The following is an 18,142-nucleotide window of genomic DNA, read 5'->3' on the forward strand; positions in this document are numbered from 1 at the left end:
TGACCTTGCTCACCCCTCCCCCACCTGGAATTCAACACCCCTTTTCAATGACATTTCTGGGCCTTGCCCTGCCCTTTCTGCTCCTCCGAGGAATCTCAAAGCTCTCAAGCATCTCCGGTGTTTCAGGATCCCATGAGAGGAAGACCAGGGGAGGACGCATGTTGCCACACTCATCTCTGTGGGCAGCCTTTGTCTGGGAGCAATCCTTGCATGTCTTGAACCTTGGAGGGGCAATTCACATTTTGCCCTTGAGCTCGGGGACCAGAAAGAGAGTTCTTTTGCATACAAGGGAAAGCAGGTAGCTCAAGTCTTTTAGGTACAGAGGAGAGATGACCCACGCGGGATCAAGGCCACACAGAGCACTTGGTCCTGGCCACTTTTGTGTACCAGCAGTCCTTGAATGTACTTCTCACCTGCCTTGCCTGGCCTTGCCTTGGCAACACAACACTTGCCTTGCCTTGTCCTGCTAGCCCTCTGTAGCCTTGCATTCCTTTGCACGGCCATGCCCAGCACATGACCTGCCTACTGTTTTCCTCCAGGGCCTTGGCTTGCTGAGCCCTTCCTGTTTCTGCCTGGCCTTCCCATCAGTGGCCCTTCCTTCCTACAGCCAGCCTTGCCTCTAACTTCTGGACCTTCTCTTGTCTACCACTCCATTTGCTTTCCCCTCACTGCTCTGGCCTTGCCTACCTCTCCCTTGACTTGCCCACAATTGCCTGCACTCGGTTTGCAGCGCCTTGCCTGCATGGAAGGCAAGGGAAAGAGTGGTAGGCCGGGCAAAGCAAAGCCAGCAAGTTGTAGGCAGTGCGAGGCAAGGCAGACGCAGGCAAAGGAAGCAGAGCAAGGGTACCTTAAGAAGAACTAGACAAGGCAAGGCCAAGAGACTCGGAGTGCCTTTCCTTGGGAAGGCAAGGACATAGTGCCAGTGTTGCTGGAGCAGATGTTAAGGTACTGTGGGGAGGAATAGTCCAACAAGACATTTCTCTTCTGGCCCCTGTGCGTGTAGGGGCAATTGTTGGACATATTCAATACTGGAGGTGGATCAGTCGCTGGATGTGTTGTAATTTGGAGGAGGGGATGCCGTTTCTTTGGAGATGGGCTTGTAGTTGCTCTCTTTGGCAAGGAAGGCAGGTTTGGATGTGCACATCAGGTACTCCTAGGGATTTTAAAGGCTTTTCCCAACAGGCAGAGCTCTCTCTGGGTTCGAGCTGTTGAGCTGTCAGTGGGAATGCAAAGGCCAAGCTCTTAAGCTATTTGTCCTGGTGCCTTCAGTGTGTGAGCAGTCCCTGGTGCCGTTGCCTTTGGATCCTGACTCTGGGAGAGGGAAGGCTTAGGATGGTACCTAGAGCTGAGAAGGAGAGTGCTGAGAACAGCGTGTGTGCTGCTAGTTTGAGGGGTGCAGGTGAAGTTGTAGGCAGCAAGATCTTCCTCAGCTGGCACTGTTTTGAGCCCTGTTTTTGCCAGATGGTTTCAAGTTGGTGGGCGGAATCTGCGAGAGGGAAAAGATTTGTTTGGGCCAAAGAGGTGTGGTGTAAAGAAGAGTGTGCTCTTGGAAGGGGAAGATGAGGGCAACCTTTTTGTCCTGACACCGTTGATTTGAGTGCAGGGCCGTTTGCAAGTTGCCTCTGTCTGCCCTTGGGGTGGTTTCGAGCTGGGCCAGGTGCTTGGCCTTCTTTTGCAAGTCTGCAGCGCCGTCGTGTGGTTGTTTCCATGAGCGCTGACAGTGCCCGGCAAAAAGCGCTTGGCTGGCGCGGCCCCAGTCGTGTGGAAGCAGTTGGTGGAAGAGCTCTGCTGTGCATCCTGCCTCTTGGAGACATAAAAGGATGTAACCCTGCGCGTAGGGGGGAAGCAAGACGAATCTTTTCATTGTTGGCTGAGCAGTTTCTACGCGGCAAAAGTAAAGGCAGTTTCAGCACGGCCTCTTTCTTTCAGAACCTTTTCTGTGCCATCATGAACATGCTCAACATGCCACTCGCACCCGCTGAACTGCATCAAAGGCCCTGGAGATAGGCGCTTTCCTTCAAGCTCTCTGTAGCATCGTACCCTCCACCTCTGGCGGATCCCAAAGCCCTTCCAAACATCCAGCAGCTGCACGCAGAGAACAAGTGCTAAAACAAGGCGTTGGCCTTCCTAGTCCTTTTAAAGTCTGTGAACTAGGCGAAACATTCCAGTGAGCAGCACTTTCCTTCGCAACTATATCTAGAGCATCATCACATTCTCTCCAAGTGGGTAAGTCCACCCTTGCAGCGCAGCGTTTGAAGCCACAGTTCGGACTGAGAGATAGGCCAGGTGAGAAAGCATTTCTTGACTATCCCTCTTCTCTGGAAGACTTGATACTCGCAGCGCGACCACGTCCACACACCTTCAGTGTGGCCAGGTTCAAGCAGCTAGAGCTCCCAGAGATGGGAGAGTCAGGAGAGAAGACGTTCCAAAAGTACCGTGTACTTACAGCAGCATTAAAACTGTGCACAGCAGTCTGCAGCACTGTAGACTGCGGCTTCTCCGACAGACGAGCCATCCCATTGTTGCCTCTCGCAGCCTGCTTGCTAGCTGCTCTCCTGAAGAAAAGAACTAGAAGAAAAAGCCAATGCTGGGCTGCACCTTCCCCTTGCCTTACGTAAAGCCACCTAAACTCCCCGCTGCACTCTCTACTTCCCCTCTCCTTGGAAGCGACCACTGTGTTTGCTGCATCTCGAAGCCTAAAGTTAAGCGCCAGTGGTTTTGGGGATGGTTGGAAGAGGGATAAGTAGTAGCACAAGGAAGTAGTTGTCGTTGAACTTCCTCCTTCTCAATGCTAACGTGAATTGGGCAGGCAGGCGAGTGCTAGCCACGCTCCTTTCTCAGTTTGTACGCTGCGGACACGAGTCCGGTGCTCTGCGCCTTCGTTCGGCCTCTTTAGTACCCATGTCGCTCTTTCATTCAGCCGGAGTCGAAGCGTCGTCTACTTCTCGCCCAGAGAGCACGGTGCCGGCAGCGAAATGCCCCAGCCGACTGCTTCTGCCGACACACGCCTGGTCTATGCACTTTCCCTCGCAGCGACATACAGCAGCACTTTCGGTCTTTCTTGTCGTCCAAATGTAAAGGGAAAGATTCTCTGCTATGTCCCGCCCAGAGAACAGTTTTAGGTCAACCAGCACGCCCAGAGCTTGCCCTCGACGCGTGGAAACTTGTGTTTGCACCACATTCAAGTGGCTGCCGTCTTTCCTTTACAGGCTGCAGAACGCCGTCAGATCCCGGTGCTCTCTGCACCTGCCTTCTCAGTTCCAATACCGCCGCGCACAATACAGCTTTGCAGGAAGCAAACACGCGGATAGTCATGTCGCTCAGAAGAACGTGCCAGGACGAAAAGATGTTCTTCCTTTCTCCTCGTCGCCCATATTGTGGTGCTGTATTAAAAGCCTTGGCCAGCGAAAGGCTAATCCAGCAAGTGTTTCTCACCTGATGCATTTCGCTGAGGGAGAGCTGAGGAAAATCCTTGCACAGCACACTGCGGATGCGTGCAGTACACATGCTGAAGAGCGGCAAAACTCAAAGCCATCGCTGGGCTTCAGTTCTGTCCAGACCGCAGAAGGCGAAGAACGAAGCAGCTGGGCACCGCGTTAACGTACTCAGTGGACCGAATTTCAAATGTCCAGCCAAAAGCTGCTTCATAAGCAGATTCAGCTGAGAATGCTCTGGATGGTTCACAAAGTAAGGCGTAGCCGTTGCACTCTATCACACTATCAGGCCAGAAGAAGTTTCTTACACCTTCAATGCTGCAGAGTCCATGCAGCTGGAGCACACGCAGTAGGACGCGTCCAGATAGACGGCGTTCTTCAAGTACCCCCCTCCTCCAAGCAGCCTTGAAACTGAGCACAACACACTGCGGCTCGGGAGCTTCCTTCTCAGATAGACGTGCCGTCACGTTATTCACTCTCGCAGCTCCGTTGCCCACTAGCAGCAGGTGCTACCAAAGCAAAATGCTCCAGAAGTAAAAAGCACTGCTGAGCAAACCTTTTCCTTTGCCTCACGTAAAGCACTGTAAACTGTCCGCTGCACTCTTTATTTCCATTCTCCGCTGCATCTACCACTGTCATCTCTGCATCTCGAAGCATAAAGCTCGGCACAATTCTTCCCAGGGAAAGCTGGAAGAGAAATAGGTAGCAGCACAAGTAGCTGCAAGTGGAACTTTTGTTTTCAACTGCTAACGTGAATCCGAAAAGAAGCGAGCGGCAGCCACGCTTCTTCTTGCAGCCTGTGCGATGCGCACACCAGCTCGGTGCTCTGCGCCCTCATTCGTATGCTCTTCGTACCATGTCGCGCTTTTCATTCTGCCGGAGTCGAAGCGTCGTCTACTTCTCGCCCGGAGAGCACGGTGCCGGAAGAGAAATGCCCCAGCCGACTGCCCTTCCGAAACACACCAGGGCTATGCACGTTTCTCGCAGCGACATACAGCAGCACTTTCGGTCTTTTCTTGTCGTCCAAATGTAAAGGGAAAGATTCTCAGCAATGTCGGGCACAGAGAACAGTTTTAGGTCAACAAGCACGCCCAGAGCTTGCCCGCGACTCGTGGAAACTTGTGTTTGCACACATTCCAGTGGCAGCCCTCTTTCCTTTACAGCCTGCAGAGCGCCGTCAGATCGCGGTGCTCTCTGCACCTGCCTTCTCCCTTTCAAGTACCACTGCGCAGAATATAGCCTTGCAGGAAGCAATGACGCGGATAGTCGTCTCGCAGAGAAGAACGTGCAAAGACGAAAAGATGTTCTTCTTTGCTCCTCCTCGTCGCCCAGATTGTGGTGCTGTACTGAAAGCCATGGCCAGCGAAAGGCTAATCCAGCAAGTGTTTCTCACCTGATGCATTTCGCTGAGGGAGAGCTGAGGAAAATCCTTGCACAGCACACTGCGGATGCGTGCAGTACACATGCTGAAGAGCGGCAAAACTCAAAGCCATCGCTGGGCTTCAGTTCTGTCCAGACCGCAGAAGGCGAAGAACGAAGCAGCTGGGCACCGCGTTAACGTACTCAGTGGACCGAATTTCAAATGTCCAGCCAAAAGCTGCTTCATAAGCAGATTCAGCTGAGAATGCTCTGGCTGCTTCACAAAGTAAGGCGCAGCCGTTTCCATTCATCACACTACCTGGCCAGAAGCAGTATCCTACACCTTCAATGCTGCAGCGTCCATGCAGCTGGAGCACACGCAGTAGGACGCGTCGAGATAGAAGGCGGTCTTCAAGTACCCCCTTCTCCAAGCAGCCTTGAAACTGAGCACAACACACTGCGGCTCGGGAGCTTCCTTCTCAGATAGACGTGCCGTCACGTTATTCACTCTCGCAGCACAATTCTTCCCAGGGAAAGCTGGAAGAGAAATAGGTAGCAGCACAAGTAGCTGCAAGTGGAACTTTTGTTTTCAACTGCTAACGTGAATCCGCAAAGAAGCGAGCGGCAGCCACGCTTCTTCTTGCAGCCTGTGCGATGCGCACACCAGCTCGGTGCTCTGCGCCCTCATTCGTATGCTCTTCGTACCATGTCGCGCTTTTCATTCTGCCGGAGTCGAAGCGTCGTCTACTTCTCGCCTGAGAGCACGGTGCCGGCAGAGAAACGCTCCGGGCTTCTGCCTCTGCCGAAACACGCCTGGGCTATCCCTTTCAGCGTTAAGTAGCACAAAATGCTGTCTGCGTTGTGGTCTTAATCTTAAGGGAAAGATTCTCGGCTTCGGCTAGCACAGAGAACTTTGCTGGGACAATACATGTGTTTTATTATCCTTTCTCGCAAGAAGACTATGGTGCTTCTTTGGAACTGTTGGCCAGTGTAAGGCTAATCCAGCAAGTGCTTCTCTCCTGACACATTTCTCTGAGCGAGAGCTTCGGCGGACAGTTGGGCTCTGCGAAGCAGAAAGTCTGTGCTTGCACGTAGCGCTGAGGAGAATCTGTGCACAGCGCGCTCTGGATGCGTGCAGTACACACACTAAAGAGAGCCAAAGCTCAATGTCTCAGTTCTGTCCAGCGCCGGAAATTGAGAAGAACGCAGCCCCAGAGCTCTGGGCTGGAGTGTGCGATGGTTATGAGCTGTGCCGCTCTTCTGCGTGTCTACTGCACGCATCCATAGTGTACAGTGCAAGGATTTTCCTCAGCTCTCGCTCAGCGAAATGCATTAGAAGGGAAGCACATGCTAGATTAGCCATTCGTTAGCCCACGCTTTCAGTAGAGCACCACAATCTGGGCGACGAGGAAAAGCAAAGAAGAACATCTTTTCGTCTTTGCACGATCTTCTCTGCGAGACATCTCTCCACGTCTTTGCTTCCTGCAAGGCTGTAAGGTGCGCGGTGGTACTTGGAAGGGAGAAGGCAGGTGCAGAGAGCACCGCGATCTGACGGCGCTCTGCAGGCTGTAAAGGAAAGAAAGCTACCACTTGAATATGGTGCAAATACCCATTTCCACGCGTCGCGGGTAAGCTCCGGGTAAGCTTGGTGACCTAAAACTGGGCGCTGAGTGAGACGTAACCGAGAATCTTTCCCTTTGCATTCCGGCTCCAACGCAAACAGAATGTGATGCTACTTAGCGCTGCGAAGGAAAGTGCATAGCCCTGGTGTGTTTGGGAAGAATCAGCAGCCTGGAGCGTTTTTCTGGAGCCTTTCTCCGCTGGCACCGTGCTCTCTGGGCGAGAAGTAGACGACGCTTCGACTCCGGCAGAATGAAAGCGCGACATGGTACGAAGAGCATTAAAGAATGAGGGCAGAGCACCGAGCTGGTGTGTGCATCGCACAGGCTGCAAGAGGAAGCCTGGCTGTCACTCGCTTGTTTCCGGATTCACGTTAGCGTTTTAAAACAGAAAGTTCCACTTGCAGCTACTTGTGCTGCTGCCTATTTCTCTTCCAGCGTTCCCTGGGAGGAATTGTGCCGAGCTTTATGCTTCGAGATGCAGAGATAACAGTGGTAGATGCGGCGGAGAATGGAAATACAGAGCACAGCGGACAGTTTATGGTGCTTTACGTGAGGCAAGGGAAAGTGCAGCCCGGCAGTGCTTTTTACTTCTGGAGCATTTTGCTTTGGTAGCAGCTGCTGCAAGTGGGCAACGGAGCTGCGAGAGTGAATAACGTGACGGCACGTCTATCTGAGAAGGAAGCTCCCGAGCCGCAGTGTGTTGTGCTCAGTTTCAAGGCTGCTTGGAGGAGGGGGGTACTTGAAGAACGCCGTCTATCTGGACGCGTCCTACTGCGTGTGCTCCAGCTGCATGGACGCTGCAGCATTGAAGGTGTAGGATACTGCTTCTGGCCAGGTAGTGTGATGAATGGAAACGGCTGCGCCTTACTTTGTGAAGCAGCCAGAGCATTCTCAGCTGAATCTGCTTATGAAGCAGCTTTTGGCTGGACATTTGAAATTCGGTCCACTGAGTACGTTAACGCGGTGCCCAGTTGCTTCGTTCTTTGCCTTCTGCGGTCTGGACAAAACTGAAGCCCAGCGATGGCTTTGCGTTTTGGCGCTCTTCAGCGCGAACACTGCACGCATCCACAGTGTGCTGTGCACGGATTTTCCTCAGCTCGACGTACAATCATTTTCTTGCTGTTTCCAGAGTCTAAACTCTTCGTGAAACTCTCGCTCAGCGAGATGCGTCAGGAATGAGGCACTTGCTGGATGAGCTTTTCGCTAGCCAAGACTTTCAATACAGCACCACAATTCAGGCAAGAAGCAGGAGAAAGGAAGATCATCCTTTCGTCCTTCCACGTTCTTCTCTGCGAGATGACTACCCGTGTCTTTGCTTCCTGCAAGGCTGTAAGAGGCGCGGTAGTACTTAGAACTGAGAAGGCAGGTGCAGAGAGCACGGCGGTCTGACGGTGCTCTGCAGGCTGTAAAGGAAAGACGGCAGCCACTTGAATGTGGTGCAAACACAAGTTTCCACGCGTCGAGGGCAAGCTCTGGGCGTGCTGGTTGACCTAAAACTGTTCTCTGGGCGGGACATAGCAGAGAATCTTTCCCTTTCCATTTGGACGACAAGAAAGACCGAAAGTGCTGCTGTATGTCGCTGCGAGGGAAAGTGCATAGACCAGGCGTGTGTCGGCAGAAGCAGTCGGCTGGGGCATTTCGCTGCCGGCACCGTGCTCTCTGGGCGAGAAGTAGACGACGCTTCGACTCCGGCTGAATGAAAGAGCGACATGGGTACTAAAGAGGCCGAACGAAGGCGCAGAGCACCGGACTCGTGTCCGCAGCGTACAAACTGAGAAAGGAGCGTGGCTAGCACTCGCCTGCCTGCCCAATTCACGTTAGCATTGAGAAGGAGGAAGTTCAACGACAACTACTTCCTTGTGCTACTACTTATCCCTCTTCCAACCATCCCCAAAACCACTGGCGCTTAACTTTAGGCTTCGAGATGCAGCAAACACAGTGGTCGCTTCCAAGGAGAGGGGAAGTAGAGAGTGCAGCGGGGAGTTTAGGTGGCTTTACGTAAGGCAAGGGGAAGGTGCAGCCCAGCATTGGCTTTTTCTTCTAGTTCTTTTCTTCAGGAGAGCAGCTAGCAAGCAGGCTGCGAGAGGCAACAATGGGATGGCTCGTCTGTCGGAGAAGCCGCAGTCTACAGTGCTGCAGACTGCTGTGCACAGTTTTAATGCTGCTGTAAGTACACGGTACTTTTGGAACGTCTTCTCTCCTGACTCTCCCATCTCTGGGAGCTCTAGCTGCTTGAACCTGGCCACACTGAAGGTGTGTGGACGTGGTCGCGCTGCGAGTATCAAGTCTTCCAGAGAAGAGGGATAGTCAAGAAATGCTTTCTCACCTGGCCTATCTCTCAGTCCGAACTGTGGCTGCAAACGCTGCGCTGCAAGGGTGGACTTACCCACTTGGAGAGAATGTGATGATGCTCTAGATATAGTTGCGAAGGAAAGTGCTGCTCACTGGAATGTTTCGCCTAGTTCACAGACTTTAAAAGGACTAGGAAGGCCAACGCCTTGTTTTAGCACTTGTTCTCTGCGTGCAGCTGCTGGATGTTTGGAAGGGCTTTGGGATCCGCCAGAGGTGGAGGGTAGGATGCTACAGAGAGCTTGAAGGAAAGCGCCTATCTCCAGGGCCTTTGATGCAGTTCAGCGGGTGCGAGTGGCATGTTGAGCATGTTCATGATGGCACAGAAAAGGTTCTGAAAGAAAGAGGCCGTGCTGAAACTGCCTTTACTTTTGCCGCTTAGAAACTGCTCAGCCAACAATGAAAAGATTCGTCTTGCTTCCCCGCTACGCGCAGGGTTACATCCTTTTATGTCTCCAAGAGGCAGGATGCACAGCGGAGCTCTTCCACCAACTGCTTCCACACGACTGGGGCCGCGCCAGCCAAGCGCTTTTTGCCGGGCACTGTCAGCGCTCATGGAAACAACCACACGACGGCGCTGCAGACTTGCAAAAGAAGGCCAAGCACCTGGCCCAGCTCGAAACCACCCCAAGGGCAGACAGAGGCAACTTGCAAACGGCCCTGCACTCAAATCAACGGTGTCAGGACAAAAAGGTTGCCCTCATCTTCCCCTTCCAAGAGCACACTCTTCTTTACACCACACCTCTTTGGCCCATACAAATCTTTTCCCTCTCGCAGATTCCGCCCACCAACTTGAAACCATCTGGCAAAAACAGGGCTCAAAACAGTGCCAGCTGAGGAAGATCTTGCTGCCTACAACTTCACCTGCACCCCTCAAACTAGCAGCACACACGCTGTTCTCAGCACTCTCCTTCTCAGCTCTAGGTACCATCCTAAGCCTTCCCTCTCCCAGAGTCAGGATCCAAAGGCAACGGCACCAGGGACTGCTCACACACTGAAGGCACCAGGACAAATAGCTTAAGAGCTTGGCCTTTGCATTCCCACTGACAGCTCAACAGCTCGAACCCAGAGAGAGCTCTGCCTGTTGGGAAAAGCCTTTAAAATCCCTAGGAGTACCTGATGTGCACATCCAAACCTGCCTTCCTTGCCAAAGAGAGCAACTACAAGCCCATCTCCAAAGAAACGGCATCCCCTCCTCCAAAATACAACACATCCAGCGACTGATCCGCCTCCAGTATTGAATATGTCCAACAATTGCCCCCACACGCACAGGGGCCAGAAGAGAAATGTCTTGCTGGACTATTCCTCCCCACAGTACCTTAACATCTGCTCCAGCAACACTGGCACTATGTCCTTGCCTTCCCAAGGAAAGGCACTCCGAGTCTCTTGGCCTTGCCTTGTCTAGTTCTTCTTAAGCTACCCTTGCTCTGCTTCCTTTGCCTACGTCCGCCTTGCCTCGCACTGCCTACAACTTGCTGGCTTTGCTTTGCCCGGCCTACCACTCTTTCCCTTGCCTTCCATGCAGGCAAGGCGCTGCAAACCGAGTGCAGGCAATTGTGGGCAAGTCAAGGGAGAGGTAGGCAAGGCCAGAGCAGTGAGGGGAAAGCAAATGGAGTGGTAGACAAGAGAAGGTCCAGAAGTTAGAGGCAAGGCTGGCTGTAGGAAGGAAGGGCCACTGATGGGAAGGCCAGGCAGAAACAGGAAGGGCTCAGCAAGCCAAGGCCCTGGAGGAAAACAGTAGGCAGGTCATGTGCTGGGCATGGCCGTGCAAAGGAATGCAAGGCTCCAGAGGGCTAGCAGGGCAAGGCAAGGCAACTGTTGTGTTGCCAAGGCAAGGCCAGGCAAGGCAGGTGAGAAGTACATTCAAGGACTGCTGGTACACAAAAGTGGCCAGGACCAAGTGCTCTGTGTGGCCTTGATCCCGCGTGGGTCATCTCTCCTCTGTACCTAAAAGACTTGAGCTACCTGCTTTCCCTTGTATGCAAAAGAACTCTCTTTCTGGTCCCCGAGCTCAAGGGCAAAATGTGAATTGCCCCTCCAAGGTTCAAGACATGCAAGGATTGCTCCCAGACAAAGGCTGCCCACAGAGATGAGTGTGGCAACATGCGTCCTCCCCTGGTCTTCCTCTCATGGGATCCTGAAACACCGGAGATGCTTGAGAGCTTTGAGGTTCCTCGGAGGAGCAGAAAGGGCAGGGCAAGGCCCAGAAATGTCATTGAAAAGGGGTGTTGAATTCCAGGTGGGGGAGGGGTGAGCAAGGTCATGCAAGGCAAGGGAGGGGTTCAAGGGCAAGGCAAGGCAAGTGGTGGCTTTGCGAGGCGAGGCAAGGCAATGAGGGTCCTAGAAGGAAAAGGAAAGGTGAGGCCAGACCTAGACGAATGTGAAAGGAAGTCAGGTGGGGGATGGGTGAGCAAGTCAGTGCAAGGCAGGGGAGAAAAGGCAGGTTGAGGGAAGGCTACAGAGGGGGCAGCAAGGAAATGCAAGGCATGGGGAAGCATGCGAGGAGTGGGTGCTGCCAGCCGGTGGGGATGGCAGGGGCGGGGCCACTGCAAGTAGCATGGTGGGGATGTGGAGGGGGTGTTAGTGTGCGGGAGGTGTGTGTGTGTGTGTGTGTGCAGTGGAGTGCAGGGTAAGTGCAGGTGTGTGTGTGCGTATACGGGGGTTTTGTGCCAGGTGCTGTGCCGGGGAGAGCCGTTCCACCGCAAGGAAGGTGTGGGAGTGAAAGGAGTAAGATAGATGTGTCTTTACAAAGAGACCGTGTGAATCTCTCCTTAGACAAGGCTAGGAATTTACAGGGGGGGAAGTAACAGAAGAAAGTATTCGTTCTAGAAACTGTTACTAATCAACAGAGACTGTTGCTCAGCCAAGGCCCTGCTAAATTCCTGAACCTAGAGCAAGGCAGCAAAGACTTCCCAGCATTAGGAATAGTTTGGTTTTCTTCCTTTTCCATTCCAAAAGGGGAGTGCATATTAGAGGGGGGCATAGAGTAGGCAGTTCCGGAAGTCTGTAATTCCCGAGTACCTCAGAGGGTGCTGTTGCCAGGAACTTAACATCAGAAGGGGGCTGCTTCCCGCAATCATTTGAGAGACTCCATGGCAAAAGCCCCATGGCCTCTCCCTGGAGTTGAAGAATGTTACAGGACTCCTCTGTCTCCTTTTTGGTGGATGAAGAAACTCAGAAAGCCACACTTCTGCCAGAACTCTCCAAGATGCCCCCTTTGCTCCCCGTGACTCCATCACTGCCCAGGAAGCTGTCTTTTCTACCACAGCAGTTTGACATACAGTTAAAAGTCGTGTGGCAGAGAAAAAAGGCAAGAATTGGTTTCCAAGGGATGGCAAACGAGATACCAGAACCTTTGGCCCTACCAATATTAAAGCAACTCCATTAAGAGAGTTCTTGCACTTCCTGAGGATTGGCAGAAGCCTATCTCATGATGTATGTTGCTGGGGGTCTTTTTAGACTGGCAAAAGGAGCTGTTGAAGGTTGCTTGATCTGTGCTAAAGCCAACAGCCAAGTTACAAAGTAACTTGCTAGAGGAGGGAGGCCTTGGGCTGCATGGCCCTTCCAAAGATGCCAGGTGGATTTTCCGGAGATGCCCCAAGTGGCAAGGCTTAATATCTTCTGGTAATCGTATGTCAGCTAGCAAGGTGGCCAGAAGTATTTCCAACTACTTCAGTAATGACAGGATCTGTTCTTAAGGCATTTTTGGAACAAATCATTCCAAGATACAGCATTGTAGAAGCAATAGATTCAGATAGGGGAACTCATTTTGCAGGAAAGATCCTTCAAGGGGTTTTGGCTTCTTTAGGAACACAATGGAACCTCCATAGGCCCTGGCACCCCCAGAGCTCGGCTCGGGTAGAAAACAATGAAGAGAGAAATAAACACCTTTTGAAGCTGGTAATAGAAACCAAGATGCCATGGGTAGGGCTTTGGACATTGGCTTTGGTGAGAATGAGGGCCCAACCCAGAAGAGAGATTCAGTTATCTCCCTTTCAATCGTTGTTTGCAATTGCCCTCCTGGTAAGTCTCCACCCAGTGGGGGGGGTAGAGGCAAGTGATGCATTTTTAAAACCATCTGTGGCCAGGATCCTGCTTCTTGTGAAACCCCTTCAACAGGAAACTCAGCTGGCGCAAGCCCGGCCTTTGGACTTTGCTGCTTTTAACATCCAACCAGGAGATTGAGTCCTAATTAAGGAGTAGAAAGAAGCGCCAGTGCTGGTGAAATGGCGTGGCCCATTCCAAGTGTCACTGACGACAGAAAACAGCCGTCAAGTAAGCTGAACACAGGTGAACCCGTCACTCTCGGGTCAAGGTCTCTGAAGCCTCGGAGATTTGCACATCTCAGCTGGAGGAGAAGGCCGGGAGGCCGTGACTGACACTCTGCAGGAGTGGGCCGGAGCAGTAGGCAGTGCTTCGACATCGGAAGAAGCCCCGCAGTCCTACCTTCAGACCGTCTGCTGAAATAGACTGTAAAGGCATCCCTCCTCTAGAATCTCCACTCACTTGGGGGCTAATACTTGTGGCCATTTTGTTACGTTAAGTGGTTTCTGTGTCTTCAATTGCCACAGGTGCTGCAGAAGACAACGGGAAAATTAGACTAGCTAATTAGATGACACTATTAAAACATTTTCCTTACTAATTCTACTTTGATATGGTCAGCTGAGTTTAGGCCAGGAGTGGGAGAATCAATTTGCAGCCTTAGGAGAAGAAGTAGCAAAAGTTTTTAACCTTAGCAATTGCTGGCTCTGTGGAAGGCCAGGAGGATCTGAAGAGTGGCCACAGTTGGCTAGCCCAGCTGAACCTAAATGGTGGGTCAATGTGAGGGCCCACAGTGGGATGGGATTTGGGGCCAAAGAAGGAAGTTCACGGCCACTTCATTCTTCTCCAACAGGCACTTATTGCCTAATAGGATAGGGCGTGTCTATGTAGGAAAAGGCAATTGTCAATTGACTTTCCCTCTGGGCTTGAACAACTGGGTTTGGACCCCCAATTGCCCTCCTTCCAATTGTTCCAAATATCAAGGCAAATGCAATCAAATACCTGTTCGGCTCACTAACAGTAGCTGCGTAAGGCGTTCTTATCACACTTACCAAAAATATTTGGAAGCCTGTAAAGCAATGGGGAGGGACAAGGGGTTTTTTTGACCACCTGTTTTTGAGCAGTCCCCACAAAAATTCCACAAGTAGAAGACATGTTGTTTGTGATTATCAGTGGGAATGGCCACACCGGATTGGAACTCAAAGCCTTTTAGTGAGTTCTGCTCCAAATCCAACCAAGCAGCTTGCAGATGTAAATGTAGGTGGGAACCCTGTGCGGGAGCTTGGAAATGCAAATGCTGGGACCCTTATGGTGGGGCAACTCTTGTTGGAGGACCGTTAGGCCCGGGAATCCTGCTGTATTTTGAGCCACCAATTGATGACCATGGGTAGGTTCCTTTGCTAATGGAACACGGGCTTTGAAAGGACAGTATTGGATTTGTGGCCAACATGCTTAGCTCAGGTTACCTCCAAACTGGTCAGGGATATGGTATATTTAGTAGACTGTTGTTCTTTTTGCTACTACAAGTTCTGGGAAATCGCTTAGGAATCAAAATCTGTGATGATTTAATTAGAGAAAAGCAGTCAGCTGATGCAGCCCTGGCTGGAGGGAGCACCCCAAAACGGGGAAATGATGAACGGCCAACAGAACAAGTTACCCAACACGATGGACCAGCCCCTTGGAAACCTAAGGAATTAATCCCAGATGCCTGGGAACCCATTTATCATTTGAAGGAGATAATTAGGTTACAAGCTGTCTCGGAAATAATTACCAACCAGCCAGCCACAGCGCTTGACCTTTTTGCTGAGCAACCCACTTAAATGAGGAAAGCGGTATTTCAACATTGGATGGTATTAGATTATCTGTTGGCAGAAGAAGGAGGAGTTTGTGGGAAATTAAATGACTCGAGCTGCTGTTTGCAAGCAGATGACAGCGGAAAAGTGGTCAAACAAATAACAAAGGAAATAACGTCAGCTCGTGGACCTGTCCAAATGTTGAAAGGATGGGAATGGGACATATTTTCATAGTTAACTGGCCAGCTATGGGCTAAATGAATACGATTTCTCCTCTTATATGCTATCGCAATTCTCATCTTTTTACCATGCGTGACACCATGCTGGCTGCAGCTCTTTCAGCAGGTGCTCAAGGGGATGCCGCTAGCAGCCATGCCTACCTGATCCAGAAATGACTACAAAAGGACAGAAAAGAATGTCACTGCAAATAATAGCAAAACCCAAGAAGACTCCAGAAGAAAAAATTAAATCCATGGTAATTAAGGTTTGTAAAGACAAATACAGAGCAAATAAAAAGAGGAGGGATTAAAAGGAATGAGATGGATGAGTCTTTACAAAGAGACCGTGTGAATCGGCCTGTAGACAAGGCTAGGAAGTTATGGCTAGTGAAGTAACAGAAGAAACTAGGAGTTCTCTAGAACTGTTACTAATCATCAGAGACTGTTGATTAATCAAGGCCGTGTTAAATTCCTGAACCTAGAGCAAGGCAACAAAGACTTAAGAGCATTAGGAATGGGGTTCTTTTCTTTCTTCTCGATGCCAAGAGGGGGGTGCATATTAGAGGGGGGCGCATAGAGTAGGCAGTTCCGGAAGTCTGTATCTCCCGAATACCTCAGCCAGTGGGGAAAAGGAAGAGGGTGCTGTGGCCGGGAACTTGGCATCAAAAGGGGGCTGCATCCCGCAACCGTTTGACAGACGCCATGGGAAAAGCCCCATGGACTCTCCCTGTAGTCGAAGAATGTTGCAGGACTCCTCTGTCTCCTTTTCGGATATAAACCTCAGGCATCGTGGATTAATTTTCCCTAACGGCAGCGACCTGCCGCGTGGTCTCCGTGCTCCTCTCCAGCCCCCCGGGACGTGTAAAATAGTTCCCAGCGGCTCCCACCGCGCGTTGCAGACGGCTGCGCGGCCCCGGGGCTGCCCGCAGTGCTCCCCTGCCCCGCCAGGGCTGCCCGCGGCCAGGGCCGGGGCCCTTCTCGACAGCAGCCGAGGGGCTGCGGAGCGGGCGGCTGCCGGACGATCAGCTATTTTATGCCGCGCGGTGCTGCCGCCTCCATCTAGCTCTCCATCACGCCGCCGCCCGCCGCCCGCCTGGCGCGCTCACGCTCGGCCGCGCTCGCCGCCCGCCCAGCCTTGCCGGAAGCTCTCCCGCCCGTGCTGTGCCCCGGCTCCGCCGGCAGCTCGGCAGGGCCCGGCCGCACGCGTGCTGCGTGGCTCGGAGCAGCCGCGTTGCGCCGCAGGCGACGGGGAAGGCGGGGCGGGCCGGCGCCATCGTGGTAGCGCGAGGAGAGGAGCGCCCGGGCGGGGCGGCGAGCGGCGCGGCGGTGAGCGCTTCTGCTTCCTGTCGCTCGGCGGCCGCCCACGGCAGGTGCCGTGTGACCCCGCGGAGCGGCGGGGCCGGCCGGGCGGTGCGCGGCGAGGCTTTCGGCCAGCGGCGACCACAGCGAGAGGCTGCTGGCACTGCCCGTGCCGGTGGAGAGAGCGGGGATCCGAGGCCGGCCTTCCCCGGGCGACGAGGGGAGGCCGCCTTTGCCGCGCTGCCCTCCGTGCAGCATGTGGCCGATTCCGGCGAACCCGGGGTCTCCGCAGCGGCGCGGGCGGGAGGGAGTGGGGAGCGCGCTCGGTGCCGTGCCGGCCGCTCCCGGCCAGCGCTGCGCTGCGCCGAGGCGTTTTCCCGCCCGTCCTGGGAAGGACATAAGCGACACCGTAGTTGGAGCTTAGCTGTCAGGGGGAACAACTTCTCTCTGTGAAAAACGAAGTTCACTCTCCTGTGAGAATTTAAAGGGGTTTAATATAAAGACAATAAGAGACACATCAAATAAAGCAACGGGGTAACAGCCAGTTGCCTTGGCGCTCTGCCAAGAGCACACCTGATGCCAGAGGTCAGTCCTTTTTATACCGTTTTTACTGTCTGTTCTTTATTCATATTAAAACTTTTCCTGGAGCTGTTCTGCATGGCCACTCCTTGGTTCCGCCTTTTTAGAGCGTGCCTAGTCTTCTGCCTTGTGGTTTTATTTCTCTTGATTCTTGGGGTTGGGCCCGCTAGGCAAGAGTCGATGGTAGGGTGGATTTCTTAATTCTCCAGACAGTCAGGGCTGATTGCAGCTTTGGGCCTCTTCGTCTCTCCGGGCAGAGTGGTGATAAAATCTCCCGGACTCTCCTGGCCGCCCGTTCTCCGGGCGGAGTAGCCTTTGGGCCCTTTTGCTCCCTAGACAAAGTGTTGATTAGCAGCTTTTCGGGCCTCATCCTCTGTTCGTTTGGAGGTTATCTTACGTGCTCACACTTGCTAACATTCTTGCTAAAAAGAGAGAAAACTACATCCACACAGCAGAAAGCATTTCTAACGTTATATAATATCTACTTTATACTTTGCGAGAAGCTAATATAATATATGTTTATAACAATCCCCCCTTTTCTATTTTATAAATCATTTGGCTTGAGCAATAATTCTTTTTTCTTGGCTTCTAATGTCTGTTCGTTCTTTTCACAGATCAATTTGGCTTCTTCAAGAGGGTCTTTTGTATCACTTTGTCTTTTTAATACCATAATTTTTTGTGCTGTTCCAGACATAGCCAACTTTGGGTCAGTAGGCATTGCCACAACTTGCATGCCTTGAACTATGCTGGTGATTAGCCGAATAAAGCAGGGGATCAAGCAAGGGAGAAATATTAGACTAGCTGTAGCACATAAGAGGAAGAAACCTAGCTTCTTCCACCATTCTTTCCCCAATATGCCATCCCACCAGTTAGCAGACATCATTGATTCCCATTTTTGGACTGGTACATGGGCTATTTTTCTGATTTGGTTGGCCATATCTAGAACGGCATCCCCATTGTCATCAATTTTTAAACAACAGTCCGATGTATTGAACTTCCTGCACACACCGCCTTCTTCGGCCAGTAAATAGTCTAAAGCCAGCCTATTTTGATGTATTGCAGCTCTGGTTTGGCGTTGCTGGCTGACTATTAATTCCATAGCCCCAGCTGTTTCATTGGTTATGATTTCTACAAGAGCTTGGAGTCTGATGATACGATTCAGCATGTAAATTGGGGTCTGATATCCCCAACTTCCATCTTGTGCTTAGGTAGCTGGCCCATCTGTTTCTAATATTCGTTCAGGGGGCCATTCCTCATCTTTCCATTTTTGGAATCCTCCAATTAAATCTCTTTTCTTTCTTTTGAAGTCTTCATAGAGAGGTATACCTAATTGATCTCCCACTGGTTCTGGGAAAAGGAAAAACCCTGGTTGAATGATTCTTAGTGTACAACTCCCTTTCCAATGTGAAGGGAGTCTTGGGGATGCCCTTTTCCCACATATCCAAAAG

This window comes from Aphelocoma coerulescens, unplaced genomic scaffold (genome assembly GCF_041296385.1).
Source record: "Aphelocoma coerulescens isolate FSJ_1873_10779 unplaced genomic scaffold, UR_Acoe_1.0 HiC_scaffold_57, whole genome shotgun sequence".
Lineage (NCBI taxonomy): Eukaryota > Metazoa > Chordata > Aves > Passeriformes > Corvidae > Aphelocoma > Aphelocoma coerulescens.